General features: G+C 49.6%; 1 long non-coding RNA gene across 1 annotated transcript; it reads left to right on the top strand.

Moving 5' to 3' along the window:
- On the top strand, nt 1-3198 carry LOC142605179 (uncharacterized). The gene is made up of 3 exons (XR_012838908.1): nt 1-125; nt 593-705; nt 3101-3198. It is a non-coding gene; the product is annotated as an uncharacterized LOC142605179 (long non-coding RNA).
- The last annotated feature ends 13329 nt before the right edge of the window (nt 3199-16527 follow it).

The following is a 16527-nucleotide window of genomic DNA, read 5'->3' as shown; positions in this document are numbered from 1 at the left end:
CCTCGCCAGCCTTTGGCTGCCCGGCTCCAGCCGATCGGCATAGGCTTAACTCAGCGCCCAGCCCTGGAAATCTGCTCTCCCCACTTAGCAAAACCAGAGTAATCCGCTGGAAAACAGGGTTTCAGGTAACGTGTGCTTCGCTGGTTAACGATTTAAACATCTCCACCTTCCTACCGGCTGCCCAAACCGCCGGCAGCCCCGGGAGCCCAGTCCTGTGCCGGAGCTGCCTGGCGTGGTTAAACCCCCGGAGCAGCAGCACGTTCCGTAGGAACTGCCATAGATCCCTATTTTATTTCCTCCTGGACAACATTCACGCAGAGAGCTGACTTACTATCTTATAAGCAGAATTACAAAATGTTTATTATGAAATAAACATATTTAAGTCTCTGCTTTCCAAACTACAGTAGTTTATTTCTCCCGTGAAGCCAATGAAACTACGGAAAACAACTATTTTCCCACCCTAAAGGACGTATATTAATTACCAATTTAAATATTTAACCAGAAAAATGTATCGCTTCAGCTGTAACAACTTAGTTTTGTTTTATCAGAAACCAGGAGTTAATGTGATGGTTTTTTCTTTCCGTTTCTGTAGCAGTAATCACTAGGTAAGCACAAGGGCCCCTCTGCTTGAGATGGATCTCGGTCTGCACACATCCCTGCCGCTGCAAAAAAACCCCAGCCAGGGACTGAAAGCCCCTCTAGCTGGTAAAACAAAGGAAAAATTCATCAAATGCTATTTCAATATCTTGGATTTATGTAACTGCCTCCCCCCTCCGGGGAACACCGATGCTTATGGCCCCGGCCGAGCGGCTCTCGGAGGAAAGGAGAGTTAGGAAGAGGGTGTCTGTCTGGAAAAGACCTTGTTAGTTTTGAGGAGGACTGCCGCTTCAGTAAACACTGGTTTTGCTTACAGCTCATCAGAAAAGATTTCATTGTACATTTTTTGAGATTCGTTTGTCCTCTGCACTGAAATGCAGATCCAGGATTTGGGGCTTGCTTGTTATATTTTTAATTAAGGGAGAAAGACGCACTGCAGAACAGCCGGTACCTTTGGGCTGGTGGGTGACAGAAATTCTCCTGCACATCCCTGCTTTCATCTCCGCAGAAGAGTCTTCCAGCTCCGGTTTCCCGTATCCCGGCCACGTTCGTAGCAGAGTTTTTGGCAGAGTCCGTCCTGCCGTCACCTCCCAACTCCCCGGAGTTGCACCCTGGGTACAAAAAAAAAAAACCCCTCCCATTAAAACTTTCACCAACCTCAATATGACAAAGCAATATTTTCCAACTGGGAGATGAATAAACAAGGAAAAAATTGTTTAGACCTCCCTAAGCAGCTTTCTTAGCATTGTATGTGCCCCAGCAGACCCCATCCCCTTGCCCACTGCTTTACGGGATGCACCTACGGAGAGGTGACGCTGCTGCGTGCGTGCGGAGAGGCTTGGCCGCGGCTTCCAGACACCTATGGATACGAGGGCACGTCTCTCTGAACGCATGTGTCTGCCAGCCCCTGCCTGGAGTGACTGCTTTTATAAGCATAGCGAGAGATTGGGAAATCTGCTGTGATTCATACGGATCGCTTCAGTCCCCACTCCCACCCCCAGCACAGCACCCACGAGCGCCCGGGAGCTGCCAGACACACACGGAGCGAGCTCCTCGCCTGCCTGCAGCTCCTCGTTAACCATCGGCTGCCAAGACACTCCCAGAGCATTTAAAACTCGATGCCACGAATTATTTGCTCTTATCTGAAAAATTCCTGAAATGCTTTTTTTTTTTTTTTTTTTTCCTTAAATTGTTATTGCCGAAAATTATCCTATCCAAATCATCCTATCAGCTGAATAAACGGACGCCGTCGCTAACCGTGGCGTTTTGCTGTTCCTGCTGGGGTTGGGGCTGGCAGGTGCCGGCTGAGGTTTATCTCTGCCTCTTGCCTCAGCCTTGAAACTGGGATCGTAAATCATTTTGGCCAGGGATAAACTGTCTTTGCTTGTACAGCGCTGAGCCACGCTGGCCTCTCGGTCTCAGCTGAGCCTTCTAGATGCTTCTAAAAATAAGTAAATATAAGCTATTATCTTTTTAAAATACTCATAAAAAAAAGAGAGAGCAAGAAGAGACTCCTTTCCCAGATGTTTTCTCTTAAAACTGCCATGATTTTTTTTTTTTTTTTTTTTAAACTGTGTCTTTCTGGTCAGTTCTCTTCTGTAGTCTTTCATAAAACAAAGAGTACCCAACAGTTTAAAAGTTAGGACAGGTATTTTGTACTTTCATAGCAATAATCATTGGAAAAACCACTAGTAAATTCTAAAATCCAAGCTATCATTAATACAAAAATAAAAATGAATCTCAAAAAAAATATTTTTATGCACAAGTTGATTTACTCTTCCCAGCCTGGAATTATTTTGCAAACAAATCTCAATTAGACGGTGAACTTTTCTATCTTTTTTTTTTTCCCTGAGAAAAAAATAGATATTGTCATTTTTCAAGACACTTTGGGTTTTTTCTTACTTGGCCAATTCTGATTAGTCACGTTAGTCCCACTAGATTTTTTTCCCTTTCCAGGATGGGAGACCTTTGTTTTGAGTGATTTCTTTGTATAATTTGTAAAGTAGAAAACAAAACATTAAACATTACAAAACAAAACAGATGAAAATACTTTCAGCTTTGCTCATGTTCCTGCCAACTATTTTCCTTTTTTTTAAAAAAAAAAAAAACAAACCCAAAACCAAAACACACAAACCAGCTCCTTCTCAGCCCGTACATGGCTGTATCGCTTTACTCCTTTAAAGGGGAGCGGAGAGCTGAGGCTTAGCGCTCAGCCCGCTGCGAGGGCCAGCACCTAAGACGTGGCAAGGACTGGTTTTAAGCCTCTAAGCCAGCTTCTAATACTATTCCTCCCCCCAAAAAAACCAAGGCAATAAGAATATATTGTGGTGAAGGTACAAACTTCTAAGACTTCTTTAAATATATATTTTCAACAGCAGACTAAAGATCAGCCGTATTATTAAGAGATTAATAGCTCGACGCGATTTCTTTGCCCATTGACTGCACCGGACATGAGCCTCTGCTCCTTAGATCCGTTCCCACGCCGTCACTTTGCCTTCCTTAGGGCTGGACCGTCACAATGAGGGATGCGATACTGCAAAAGCCAAGAGTGGGATTTCCAGCCACCTCCTCTTCTTGATACCTGTGCACGTGCGGTTTCTCTCTTTGGGAGAGTAACAACTTGTGGACGTTAACACGCAGAAATCAGCCTGGCAGAAACCCTCCTCCTCAGGCTTTAGTACGGCCGTCCAGTGCTGCAGGGTGCTGTGAAAGAGAAATAGCAGCGTCCCAAACCGATTTCATGGAGCTTCCAAAACCACCCGTGAGCAACAGCTCTGCTTGGGCAGAGACTTTTTTTTTTTTTTTCTTTTTTCTTTTATTTTTCAGTCCAGGCTTCACTTGTCCCTTTGTTTGCCTGGGAGGTTTTCACCAAGTCCTGAAGATGATGATGGTCCAGGGACACTCAGAACTGCCAGAAACGTTGCATCGCTGGCTGGTCCATCAGAGTCTGTATCAGCTCCAGCCCTCCGGTCCAGCTGAAACTATTCGCTTTGCCTCCAAGCTGCACCCACAGTCTAGATGTGAGATGCATGCCTGACTCAGAGAATTCCTCTTAAATATTCAGAGTGTGAAAGCTCAGAAAAATCAGAGCTTCATAGGGCCTTAAAATTTGGGTTGCACCAGTAATTAATAAAGGGCTGAGATGGGCTCCTTCTGCCGGAGTCTGGCAGGGGGCTGCTGTAGCCCGACCCCAATTCCATCCCTGAAGCTGTTGGGCACAATGATTTCTCTTCGGGATGTTTCAGGAAGTTTAACCTACAAACCAGGGGCTGGCTGGGGACTCGGGGATTTGTGGTGGCCACCGCTCCGGCTCTCGCTGTCTCAGGTGCGCGCCAAGTGACGTGGGATGTTGTGCTTCATGCGACACTGGCCCGAGTTAACCCATAGCCCTATTTTCCATCTGTAACCATGGCAACCCCAGTTATCTTGCAGAGGTGCCTGTCACCCCGTGGTAGTAACACCTTGCTCGTCACAGCCGAACCTACAGTCCCACCGCTGGGACTGTCCATGTGCACGGTCCAGTTGCCTGAAACTGCAAAAAAAAAATTTAAAAAAACCCCCAAAAGCGAGGCGGCGTTTGCAGGATCACCGTTTCTAACGCAATCCTGGTGGAGGCCGAGTGGGAGGTGGGGAGAAGGCAGAGGAAGAGCCGGGAATGCCGGAGCAGTTCAGGCACAGTCCCGGCTCTCGGCAATGCGATCGGCTCCTTGGCAACGGGAGGAAGGTGGTTCAGGGTGGATGGGACACAAAGGCACACGGCTCCACGCCGGCTCCAGCAACAGCCCCGGGAGAGAGGAGCATCACCGCTAACTAGCTCGTCTAGTTTTGCCAAGGAGCATTTAAAAAGAGAGAATAAAGTCCCAGCTGGAAACAGCCTCCCACTGACCGCGTTACACAGCAGCGTGAGGGCTTTTGCTGTCCATTTTTATAGAATATTTTTTCATACAACCGCACTGAGTTTAATTGTAATCAAAAGAAAGCAAGTTGCCGATACCGACCCTCTGCCTACATAGGAATTTGTCATATGGAGAGGGAGGATGGCTGGTACCATGAAAGGAGAGAACAAATTCGAGGGTTGGGCTAGATGCTCTTTAAAGGTCCCTTCCAACCCAAACCATCCTAGGATTCTACGATTCTACGTGCCTCGGCCATTTAGGCTATCGTGCAGGATTTCACGGTTGCCACTCTTCAGGACGTACTGTCCATCTACTTGATCAGGACAACTGTTATTCCTCAAAAGAGGAACAGGCCTTCAAATTTTCTGAAACCTGAATCATTAGAAAGGTTTTACGACACTTTGCTTTCTTTTTTTACAAGACTGCTGCACTTGTACACTAAATTATCAGCACTGAGAAGCTAAAGAGTTAAATCAAAATCGGAGAGATCCAATGAGATTCTCATAAAGTCTTTAGCACCAAGCTAAGAGATGCATATATCTTAAATAATGAAAAAGACATGGATTTTAAAATTATTATTGAATGGATTCTAACTTAGTAGTAATACTAGAAGAAAAGTAATTTCTAAGCAGTCAGTGACTGCTGAGCTGGCAGTCCTACACTGTAACTACAATAATCCTGGTTGCACAGAGGCACCAAGACTTTAATTCCAATTACTTTCACATTGAGCGTCTCACCTCACACAAGGAGGACAGAAAACACATCTGTATTCCTTTGCAAACATACAAACATGGTTTCCGCGCTCACATCGGTATTGCACAGTAGTCCTAAAGGGGTTAGTTTCATCTCTGAGGCAAAGAATTGCATAGAAAAGTAAAGGCTGGTGTAAACGAGCTATCAAGAACCATCCACGTGTGAAAGGAGGTGCCCAGGAGAGATGCGATGGGCACCCAGAGATGGGCTGTGAACTGTTGGGGACCAGCAGCCAAAGGGAACAGCGTACATGAGTGAGGAGCAAAAAAGCGAGATGGTGGTGGTAATTCTGGTTCCCCATGCAAAGACACGTAGAATTGCCGTGGGGTTTGGGGTGGGCAGGGAAGCTGTGATTCCAACAGCAGCGTACGCATTAACCTGGCTGCTCCGTGTTGAACAGTTTTCCTGCAGTTCCCAGCTGACCCTAACGCAGTAATAGAGCTTTTCTCCTTTTGAAAACACTGTCTGGCATTTCTGCCCGTGGCTGTAGGATGTTTTGCTTTTGAAGAGGCACACCTACGGCAGGGGAAAGGTCCAGGATATTCATTAGAATTCAGGAGTCAGTGAAATGGGAGCTTGGGCAAGAAAGCGTCTTCTGGCATTTAGGGTACCCCATTTCAGTCATCGGCAGGGTGAGAAGAGGGGAATACAGGGAAGCAGACTGGATATGACAGCTGAAAATGAGGCCATCAGATGTGCACATCAATGAGCCAGGAACGACTGAGACCTAAATCCCAGTCTTCCCTCTGACACATGCGCTTTCATCAGGGCTACCTCCTGGGAGCTCCGGTGTCCCGGGGGGGTTGTCTTTCAGCCTCTCCCATCAGCATTTCCCTCTGTGAGATGGAACAGGCGCTTTCTGTAACGTCATTCTGGAGATCTCCAGCTCCTTTGCTGGAGATGGAGCGGTTCTTCACCTCTCCGCTGCAGCTAAAGGCGAAACGCGTACGAAGTCGCTGGCAAGAGAGTCCCTGATGCCCCAACTTGCGTGGGTGAGCATTTGGTTCTGCACAGCCTTGACACCAAACCCGCCATCCCTGGGGATGAAATCTGGGTTATATAAAGCCATTCCTGCCTCAAAACGGTGAGGTTAGAATGAGGTTGTCCAAGACGAGAGCTGCCTCGGGAGGACGATTCGCTGCCTGCACCAAACTTGGGAGTACAGGTGAAAATTGAAATGCTTGGTACTCAAATAGACATAATCACACAGGCCAGGATGCTGGGAGCTTCCTGAACATTCAATGTGTTTGAAAATGTTCTGGAAAATGAGTACGTAGCAAGCTGGCAATGTTTGGAGATGGTGATACAAAATCAGTGAGGCACATCCATGGTAAAACAGTGAGGAGTAAAGGAAGGATCTCATGATATGCAGTGGCTGGGGAAAAAAAAAAACCCTGATTAAATTCAGAATTTGTAGCTTTAAAGTGATAGGTTAAAAAACCCAAACCCAAACTGTAACATATTCAAGCGATGGATGTGGTGTTACTCAGAAGTTCACGGAGAGCTGGGAGCGCCGGTACCTGTACGCTCCTTCCCTGGGTGCTCCCTACCAGGCACGGTGAAAGGCAGGCTCCTGGCGCGATGGATCTGTGCAGTCCCAGCAGGGCAGGGCTAATTCTTATATTTGCATCATTCCATTTAAGTGACAAACTGTACCGAGCAGGCAGCGTGACGGTGCACAATCACAGAGCACTGTGAAACCGTAGGATGCCAGATAAACACACCAGAGAGAAGTTTTATACTGTGTCTAACCACAGTTCCTACTTATTTCACAGCCCAATATAGCCAGCACTGAAAACTGCACAATTAAAACATTTTTAAAGAGTGCAAAGCCTACGTTATTCCTTCTCTAGTGCTTTATGAAAACAGCCAGCGGACTGGTATGCTGTGGAAGGGCCATCACATGAAAGTGGACCCAGGTAGGAAAGTATGGGACACAAATGCTAAATCATACTTTAAAGGCAGATAGTTCTTTTCCAGATTACTAATGTAACTCCTACAGCATAAAGAACAAAAGCTTCCTTCTGTAAAGCCATTTCACAGAGGCCACGAGATGGGGAAATCTATCACGCTTAGGTAAGTGGCCTTGGAAGGGAGCTACTCTGAGTGGCCCAGGGTTAATGTACCAGTGAGCTTCGATGCTGGAGATCGAGTAGTTCAGTGACTGGAGAGAACGGCAGGGATGGAAACCACTAAAACCAATGTGCAGATGCCCTACAACTTCAGACCGTCGCAAAGAAGTCATGTTATCACCACCACGCAAGTTTCTTTGAGAAGGACCTACTGCCTTCTAGTAGCATGGGGGGAAAAAACCCACCCGAGTTTCCACCTCCATGGTAATTCCATCCTCCAAAGCACTTTTAATGCAATTTGTTTCCTGTTCTTCTAACTTCTTTGATGGCTTTAGAACAGGGCAGCCACGGCTGAAGTGCTGGTAACACACCTACAGCAGGACGGCAGATGAGAAACCATGTCTTTGTCCCTGACAGCAAGTGACGAGCTGAGCTTCTGTCCCCTCCAAGGAGATACCTGTGCTACCATCACGAAACTGAGTAGGTGCGGAACAGTTACTGACTGCAGAAAGAAGCCAAAGGCAAAGTCTCTGCAGAAGACAGCAGGAGAGGATCAACAGTGCTCCAGCCGCTCTCCTCGCAGGAGTTGGTACACGAGTTAATACAAGCCACTTCTAGTAGAGATCCCGTCTCGGGATGGATCCCTATGTCTGTATTCCAAAGGTAATGGTAATATTATTGTTGGAAACTACCCGTGCTGGGCTTTGCTGCTCTTTGCATCCACACACCCTTTCGTGTGACTTGTCTTCCCTGTTCGTCTTAGAGGATAGCCAGGGTGAGAACTCAGAAGGGCCAGCCAGGGCGATGCCGCCTTAGAAAACCCTGCTCCAGTCTGACAGCATGATACTGCGAAGGGGAGTTGTTCCGAGTACAAATATTCACTCAGATGGACCGCGAACACAGCCGCAGGACGCTTTGTTAGCAGCTGATCATGTAGTTCAGTATTTTGTCAAATGGGCAGTGTATGAGAACACGCCTGAGCGAAAGAAACTTTACCCTCTTAAATATTAAAGTTCCAAAATTAAACCCTTGTTTACACAACGGCTGGGTCACTGCTGCAGGACACGGGAGTTGGCAGCATTGTACCAAAAAAGGCCCTACGAACCGCAGACCGTCACGGAGGGCACCGAGTCTCCCGCAGAAGCAGACTCGGCGGCATGCTACCGCTTGCCGTGGGGACTTTCTGCTCGTCTCTGCCTCTCCCAGGCCTCCCCCCCCCATTCATGTCCCCACCTGATCCACCCGCTCAGCCGGCACCGCACCGTCTGGTCCAACAACGCGGTGAGCTCCCATCGGCCGGCCGGGCTCTGCGCGGGCCGGGGTGGGGGGGGGGGGTGGCACTGGGGAGCCCCACGCAGCGAAGATGCTCACGGGTCGCTGGTGCCATTTGCCTCTGCAGGGAGAGGGACCCGGGTACCTGAAAGCAAAGAGCTGCTTTGAGACTTAGAAACTCAGATCCGCATCCTTGCTGCTCATTAAACCTCCGCGGGGGGGTGGATGGGGTGGAAAAGCAGGGGTGTTGTCGCTGTTAAATGTGTTCAAGTGTGTTAAATGTCTTAAGTGTGTCCATCCTCAGCGCCTTTTCCAAATCTGTCCTTCCTTTGCACCGTCCTCTTACACTGAACACAGCTGATTTGCAGACCATGAGTTGGATTTTGTGGATTTAAACGATGATGCAAACTGTAATTTTTTTTCTTTTCAGAATAAGGAATGAAACTGGTAAAGAAGAGAAGTCGTCTGCAGTCACTCCAGAAAACAGTGGAATTTCCTTGCTGCTTTAGCTTGGCTAATTACAGATAACACCAGAGCAAACTACAAGTAAGAAAATTTAAATGCAAAATATAAAAAATAACTTTATGGAGCTTCCCTCCTGCAGAGTATCTTTAAAAAGCCTTCTAGAAAGCCTTTTACCACATTACTAAACACACCTTTATTTATTATTTTTTAAGAAAAGAGCATAAAAGAACTTAATCCAAACTAAATATTTAACCAAATAGCAATTAACTAACAATGATGAATGGTAAACAGTCCTAGTCCCACGCTAAACCGGGACTTTAAAGCCCGTTTATCTAAGCGAAAGCTGCTCAAGGGGAAAGGCAAGTTTATTGAGTAAACTTTGTCTCAGCCACCTTGCTATTAAACCAGTCTACAAACAGAAACTACATCATATATTCTGTGAGAGGGGGGGGGGGCGGGAAAAAAGGAGCAAGAACATAACAATCCGTCGCATGGAAGTTACAATGCTATATGGAGCAATTATCCCTAAATATAAAAGCAGAGAAAACACGACGCAGTAAAGCAGCGACTTTCAGCCCCCGTGGCCTGGTGATAAAACAGAAATAAGTGTGGGACCCCTTAAATTCCACCCGTTGTTCCCATTTGGCCGAGGACGCTCATTCCCACTTATCCCGTAGGAAGGGGGCAGCCTGGGCAGGGTTGCCCAAGATTTTATCTGTGTGGACCCCTTTGCTGCAGTGTAACAGAATCAGTTGATTATTATTGTTGTGATGATGATGATGATGATGATGACGACGACGACGACGATGATGATGATGGTTGTTGTTTTGTTGTTGTTTGTTATTATTGTTGTTATTGTTATTGTTATTCCATCCTCATCACCCTGGGGAAGCAGACCAGCCCGGGCAGAGGGGGGGGCTGTACCGAAGCCCCCCTCCCTCAGCGTGTGCCCCCCAGCCCCGGTGCAGGTGGCAGAGGGATGCCGCTGGAGCCTGCCTCGCCTCTGCCCATCGCCAGCGCCCGGACCGGGCAGCGGCCGTACCGCATCCCCCCCCCCCCCCCCCCCGGAGAGGGCAGGGCGGCAGCGGCGGCAGCCCGGGGGGGGGGGGGTGCGGGCAGGGATGTGACCAGGATGTGCGTGGGGTGGTGTGCGGGATGTGCGTGGGCCGCGCGTGCGGGATGTGCATGGGACGCGCGTGGGATGTAGACGGGATGTGCGTGGGACGCGCACAGGACGCGCACGGCCCCGCTGGCCCCGCTGGCCCCGCTGGCCCCGCAGCCCCGGGCGGCCCCGCTCCCCCCGCGGCCCCGCTGCCCCGGCCCCCCGGCCCCCCCCCCCCCCCCCAGCGGTACCTGCCAGGCGCGCAGCATCCCCGCGGCTCCCGGCCCGGCCCCGGGGGGGGCCGCAGCGGCTGCCAAGGGCTGCCATTGGCTGGGGCGGAGCGGGAGCGGGGGCGGGGGGAGGCGACGGGGCCCTCCTCGGCCCCCCCCCCCCCCCCGGGCTCCCCCCCCTCCGGCCGCCCCCGCCCGGCGCAGCGCCGCGGGCCCGCGGAGCCAAGGTCACCCCGCGCTGAGTGACTCCAGCTCCCAGGGGGCTGCGTGTGGCCCGAGGTGGGGGGCCCGGGGAGGGGGGGGGGGGGCAGGCTGGGGGGCGAGGGAAGCGCTCCCGCTCCCCTGAGGTGCCTTCTCCCGGTACATGGCGGCGTTTTCCTCCTCCTTCCCATCGGAGCCGGGATGTCCGGACGCAGGGAATGGCATTTTAAAATCCTGAACGGGAGGGATAGATCTATTTTGGGATTTTTCTTCAATAAAAAAACCAGCAGGAAGAGAAATTAATTTGCAAAGGTTGGTTTTAAAGTGCTAAGCGTTCCTTCCAGGTTTGCAGCTACTATGTGTGTCACTGCGCATCTCCGTGGACACCTTCCAGTACCTCCACGATCGTTACTGGGTATTATTCTCACTCCCTCTTAGGAGGCAGGGGGATAATCATTCCCCATTTAACGGATGGGAAACTTGGCACAGCACAGATTAAGTGATTTGCTGACAGGCACATAAGAAAATTGCACTAGTCAAGCATTCTTTCAATTATGCCATCCTTGTAACTGCATAATTTCCCCGTGTGATTCCAAACATGGCACAGACTCCGTGTACAGGGCTTCATCTCTGCAAAGATCAACGGGCACCTACGCATCCACGGCAGGACGGGTTACACCCGCTCTGTGTCCTCGCCGTGGGGGGCCACGCAGCACAGGACAACAGCTCTGGTCCCACGGACACCTACCACCCGGGGGGGGCCGGGGGGGCAAAGGCTGCCGGATCCAGGCGGGCAGGAGCCCAGGACATGGAGGCATTAACTGGGGGGGGGGGGGGCACAAAGGGGTCTCAATGCCCAGCTGCACGGGGGTGCCGCACAGCCACCCTCTCCAGCGCGCCCCGCTGCAGCCGAACGCCGCTACGCCTTCGCGACCCACGCAGAAGCCAGCAGCTCCTTCTGCAGCCCAGTGGAAATTCCCCAGCGGCGCCAGCACCGGGGCCTCCGGAGACCAACGAACCTCCCTGGACCCAGCCAGGAGTTGGGGCTCTGCCATCTCGGTGCAGCATTCCCGCCGCAGCGAGCCTGTCGGGCTCCGGGGGGGAAGGATAATCTGGAGCAGAGAGGCTGGTGGGAGCTGAGCTGGGGCTGCACCTGCCCCCTCGCCGCTCGCTGCCCTCGCCTCGCTGGCTGCGTCATCCCCTGCGTGGTTTTTTCAGGCTCCCCTGCCCTCATTTGAATGGGCCCTGCCTGCCCAGCCTCGTAATCTGCCACTAAGTGGGACTGCTGATGAACGCTGTGATAAATTTAGAAAGAAATCTTTGTGTGGGTCAGAGGAAAAACACGGCGGCCTGGGGAATCCGAGCTGCAGCGAAACGGCGCAGCTCGGTTTGATTTCCCTCTGCTCTCTGCCTGCGAAGCAGGATTTAACGCTGAGTTTCTTACCGGTAAAAGCAAGAGGGATCCAGAGGGTTTATAGGTGGAGTCGATAAGCCAAGGATGCCTTCATATAAAAATAATCAGTTTTAACAAATCTTAGTGAAAAAGGAGCTGGGAGGATCGCAGCCTGCGAGAGCGGCTGAGCTGCCCCAGCTTGGAGCATGACCTGACATTTCATCCGGAGCCTCTTAAAGAGCAAGTTTACCTTCCCCCAGGACTTGTTTATATGCAGAAATCGGGAAGGCAGTTTTACTTAATTCCGCTTTCAGGCTCGTCAGGCTCCTGCCTGCCACACCACAGTGACATTGTTCCTTCGCAGTTGCTTTTGTTAATCTGTTAAATTGTTTTTAAACAACAACAACAAAATAATAGTATTAGTGCTGCAAAATCCCCCATGAAATCACGAATCCAGCACCGCTTTCCTTACTAAAAGTCTGAACGCTGTTCAAAACTGGTTTATCATTTGCTGGTAAATTATATTGTACCAATGCAAGAAAAGGAAAAGAAGTTTCTGAATGTATTTCCTTTAATAAGCTATTAAGACCTTGTACTGCTAATTAAACTATTAATTAGACGCCTTATCGTTCCTAAACACGTTAGCACGTTGCCAAAGCAGCAGCAAGCCTCTGGGGCAGGCAGAAGATAAGAAAAGAAGGAAGATGCAAACATGAAGATTAAAAAAAAGTGAAGAAAAAAAAATCACAAGTAAAAGTACCAAAAATAGCAAATAAATAGCCAAGGGTTGGTAGCGTAATGTACTGTTTAATTTACAGGAAAAAAAATATGTACCCTGAAAATGAACTTTCTAGGTAGAGGCCCTTGGGACAAAAAGCCACATAACTCTTTTCAGACCTTTTTTTCTACAGGTAGAGTGAGACATTGGAACTAGTCTCCTTTCCCCCTAAAAAATACCTTTCAGTTAGAAAACTATCAGAAATACTGTTCAAAATTGTTGTTTTTTTTTTTTTTTTCTCCAGAAGCAAAACAAGGATGATTTTCAAGAGGAAAATCTGAACCCAATGCAATTCCCACATCTGACTCCACAGCCCCCAAACCAACCCTCTCCCCCAGAAACAGCATCCCAGGCTTACCTATTCTTGTCTCACCTGGGTTTTTTAAGGTTAAAAAGGAAACCTTTAAGCTCCACGGCACTTAGCACACTTTCTTTGCACGCCGTGAAGGTGTTTCCTCCTGCCCTTCTGGGTCCTTAAAGAAATGAAAAGAGGAGGTGAGCCTGCGAACACGGGAGCTGCTCCGTGCATCAGCCCACAGGTGTTCACACGGCGCGTTGTGTTTGAGACCTGAGTCCTGGCTCACACCAACCTACGGTCATCTCTGGTTCCATCTCAGGGTTTGCGACGCGAGCATAGTGGAATGTTTTTAGAGCCCAATTCTTCAGCATTTGCCTTTGACAGTTTATCTCAGGGGATAGATAATCTCATTTATGTCGGTTACTACAAATCAAAACACCAGCAAAGTAAATGGATCTGAAGGCTAAGATTAAAGACTTAGAATTAAAACACCTGTGAAGTGCTTGCAATGCAAATAGTTGTAAATACAATTTTTTTCTGGGCGATGGCAGAGCCCTACGCAGATGCTGTTCCCTTTACCTTGAAAGCAAAGGCAGACAGATTATATACGCGGGCATTACGCGACACCGGTTTCTTTTCTATGGTTGGAAAAGGAGAGAAGAGGAAACGAGCCTGAACATCACCCTTTCCCAACGCTGGGAGATGTCCTTACGGCCATCTGATGATGACTGAGCTTTTGGCTGACTCAAGGCTGGTACAACACACGAATTCAGTGGGACTGGCTGGAGGAAGCCGAGGGCACTGCCAGGTCCCGGGCTCCGGTCGCAGGGATGTGCCCTGGCTCCACCGACGCTGCTTCGCCAGCTTCTTCTCCATCAGCCACCTGAGGTGTAACACGGGACGTTACCAAAGCCCGCCCGTGTGTCTGCGTTCCCTGTGCTTGGATCAAAAAGCCTGCGCGGCCTGGCAGCAGATGGTGCAGCAAATATTGTAGAACTCCCACACGAGTTTTGCAGGATCGGGCATCGAACAAGCAGATGGGAAGTGGATTGATGGGAAATTCATTTTAGAAATTTCATTTTAGATGTTCCCCATTCCTAGAATATGAGCTACAAAGCCTGCTGTACGTATTACTTCTTTCATAATTTCATAACGTGGATGTGTTAGCCTCTTGGCCGTATTGGCGGCACCCCGGGGTGCAGCAGGGGATGGTGGTGGAGCAGGACTCTTCTTCAGGTGCTGCTTCTGACTGGGACCCGTCACCCAAGTACCAGCTCCCCTCCAGAGCAAAGTATTAACTGTTTTAGCAAAGCACAGCCAGCAGATAGCAGCATTGTTATATAGAACGTACCCTAGACTATTTCTGCTGCGGTTTCAAAGTGAGCCCTTGATGAATTTAAGGTTTCCTTTGATGAATTTAAGTCTGAGGTCACGACGCCCCCTCCATTTCTGCGCAGTGGGGCGGTGGGTGCGTCAGGCACCGAGCTCCCGCTCAGCTGGTAATAACACGTACCTGTTGTATTTAAAGAGAAGTAGTAGTTCTGTAAACGCTGAGCTAAATTGCATTTGAACAAAGTTTCATAGGGGGTAAAAATTTCACAAGGCGTGCGAGGCATCTAGCCTTAAACTGAAATTTTAGCACGCTGCTCAAGTAAATCTGTCCCGGCAGATGTGCAGCATGGAGAGCACCAGGAGAGCTGATCTTTCCTCTGGGGGCCTCCAAGGCACAGCACAAGGCAAAACACTAGTGTCTTCGAAGGGCCACGAGCAGGACTTGGGCATGTTGCTGCTTGTGCAAGACTGATCCAGCTGCTGAGGGCTCTCAGGCATTGGGCAGCTCATCCCAGCGCTCGATCAAGGAAAAAAAAAAAAGAACAACCAGCAAACAGAGAAAGCAGCCACTTTTCTCTGACCTGGGACGTGCTGTTTTGCTGTGAAGGGCCTGTGATATTGAAGGGCAGGAGTTTTCTTAGCTGGGAGGGTTGTGCTGTTTTTATTATGAAAGGGATGGAATATCCACTGTGGGACATAGTTAATAAGACTTAATTAAAACTTGTTTGCTCTGATAAATTTGATTGGTTTCAGCAATACACAGAGCAAGCCACCTTCAACTCACAGTGGTGTTTTACGGCAGTTCAGATGGGAAGGTATTCTTAATTTCTGAAAAAGGCTTTGATTTCAACCTGCAGAAGGATTCAGGGGCTGCCTGGATGGGTGTCAGAGCTCCTGCTTCTGTTCCAGGCTGGGACATGGACAGGTCATGTAACTAACTGCTGTGTCACATTTACATTTATATTTAACACCTTGTATGTGTATTTGCCACCATTCTTCCCCAGAGGATATTTTCATGCCGATGATTTTCATCAAGGCATTTCACGGCGATATAAGGGTCCCCACCAGCTAAACAGGACATGAGCAGGACATGAGAGCATGAACCAGGCAAGAGCCCTCGCATCAACCTTGAACCATGTTTATGGGAAAGCAGGTCGCTGTTGGAAGCTGAGGTGGATGTAGCCCCCCAAAAGCCCCCAAAAGTGGCCCAAAAGCAGCACGGGATGGCGAGAGGAGGAGGCTGCCCAGCAAACGGAGGGGCTGGCAAGGAAGGAATGCAAGAGGTTTGATAAGGAAGGAATAATAACAATAACCTGTTCGGCTGGGCCAGAGCTGAGCCTGACTGTGTTTACACACAGGCAAAAAACTTCCTGAGCTGGAAGCGCAGCCTTTTCCGCTCGCTCGGCACCGTCCCTGCTCGGCCACCGCCGCTCTCGGCATTTCCCTCAATCTGGATGTTTTAGAGAAAGCTTTTGTTTTGCCAAAGCAATCGTAACTTCATTGTCTCTGCTTGGCTGTAGGACATACTCTGAGCTGTGAAAAATGCACCTGACGTTTGATTAGATCTCCGACTTTTGATACAGCGAGTAGTGCTGATTAGATAAACAATTGCCAAAACACAAGAAGCCAACCCCAGCTCCCTATCCCACCCCGCAGTGCAAATCAAGCCCCCGGGAGAGCTTCCCCTGCGCTGCACCGCAGCCGGGGCTCTCGGGAGAGAGAGAGTAATTCCACCTTCCCGCATCTGTTCCCCTTGCAGCCAGGCTGTGGAGGTCAGAGCACCCCGAACTGCAACAAAACCGGCAGCGGTGGTTTCTGGCTGTATTCAGCACCCGCCAAGAAGTACCTGGCGTGCCTCTGTCCGTGAGCCCGTGCCCGGGAAACAAGCACGAGGAAGGGTCGGGCATCCCCGAGAGGAGGGAGCCTGGTCAGTAAAGATACCCAGCCCCGAACCTCCTGCGTTCAGCGGAGCTCGAGCATCTCCGCAAGAACAGGCGCTGAAGGACTGCCGTGCATCGCCCTGCAAATTCTTTGAGGCGGGAACCGTTGCTGGTTATTGCACAGTGCATAGAGTGAGGAAGCCTTCATCTTCATCTTCATGCGCACACACACACACACACATGCACGCACACACGCGT

This window comes from Balearica regulorum, chromosome 25 (assembly GCF_011004875.1).
Source record: "Balearica regulorum gibbericeps isolate bBalReg1 chromosome 25, bBalReg1.pri, whole genome shotgun sequence".
Classification (NCBI taxonomy): Eukaryota; Metazoa; Chordata; class Aves; order Gruiformes; family Gruidae; genus Balearica; species Balearica regulorum.
The sequence above is the reverse complement of the archived record's forward strand: the minus strand, read 5'-3'. Positions and strand labels throughout refer to the sequence as shown.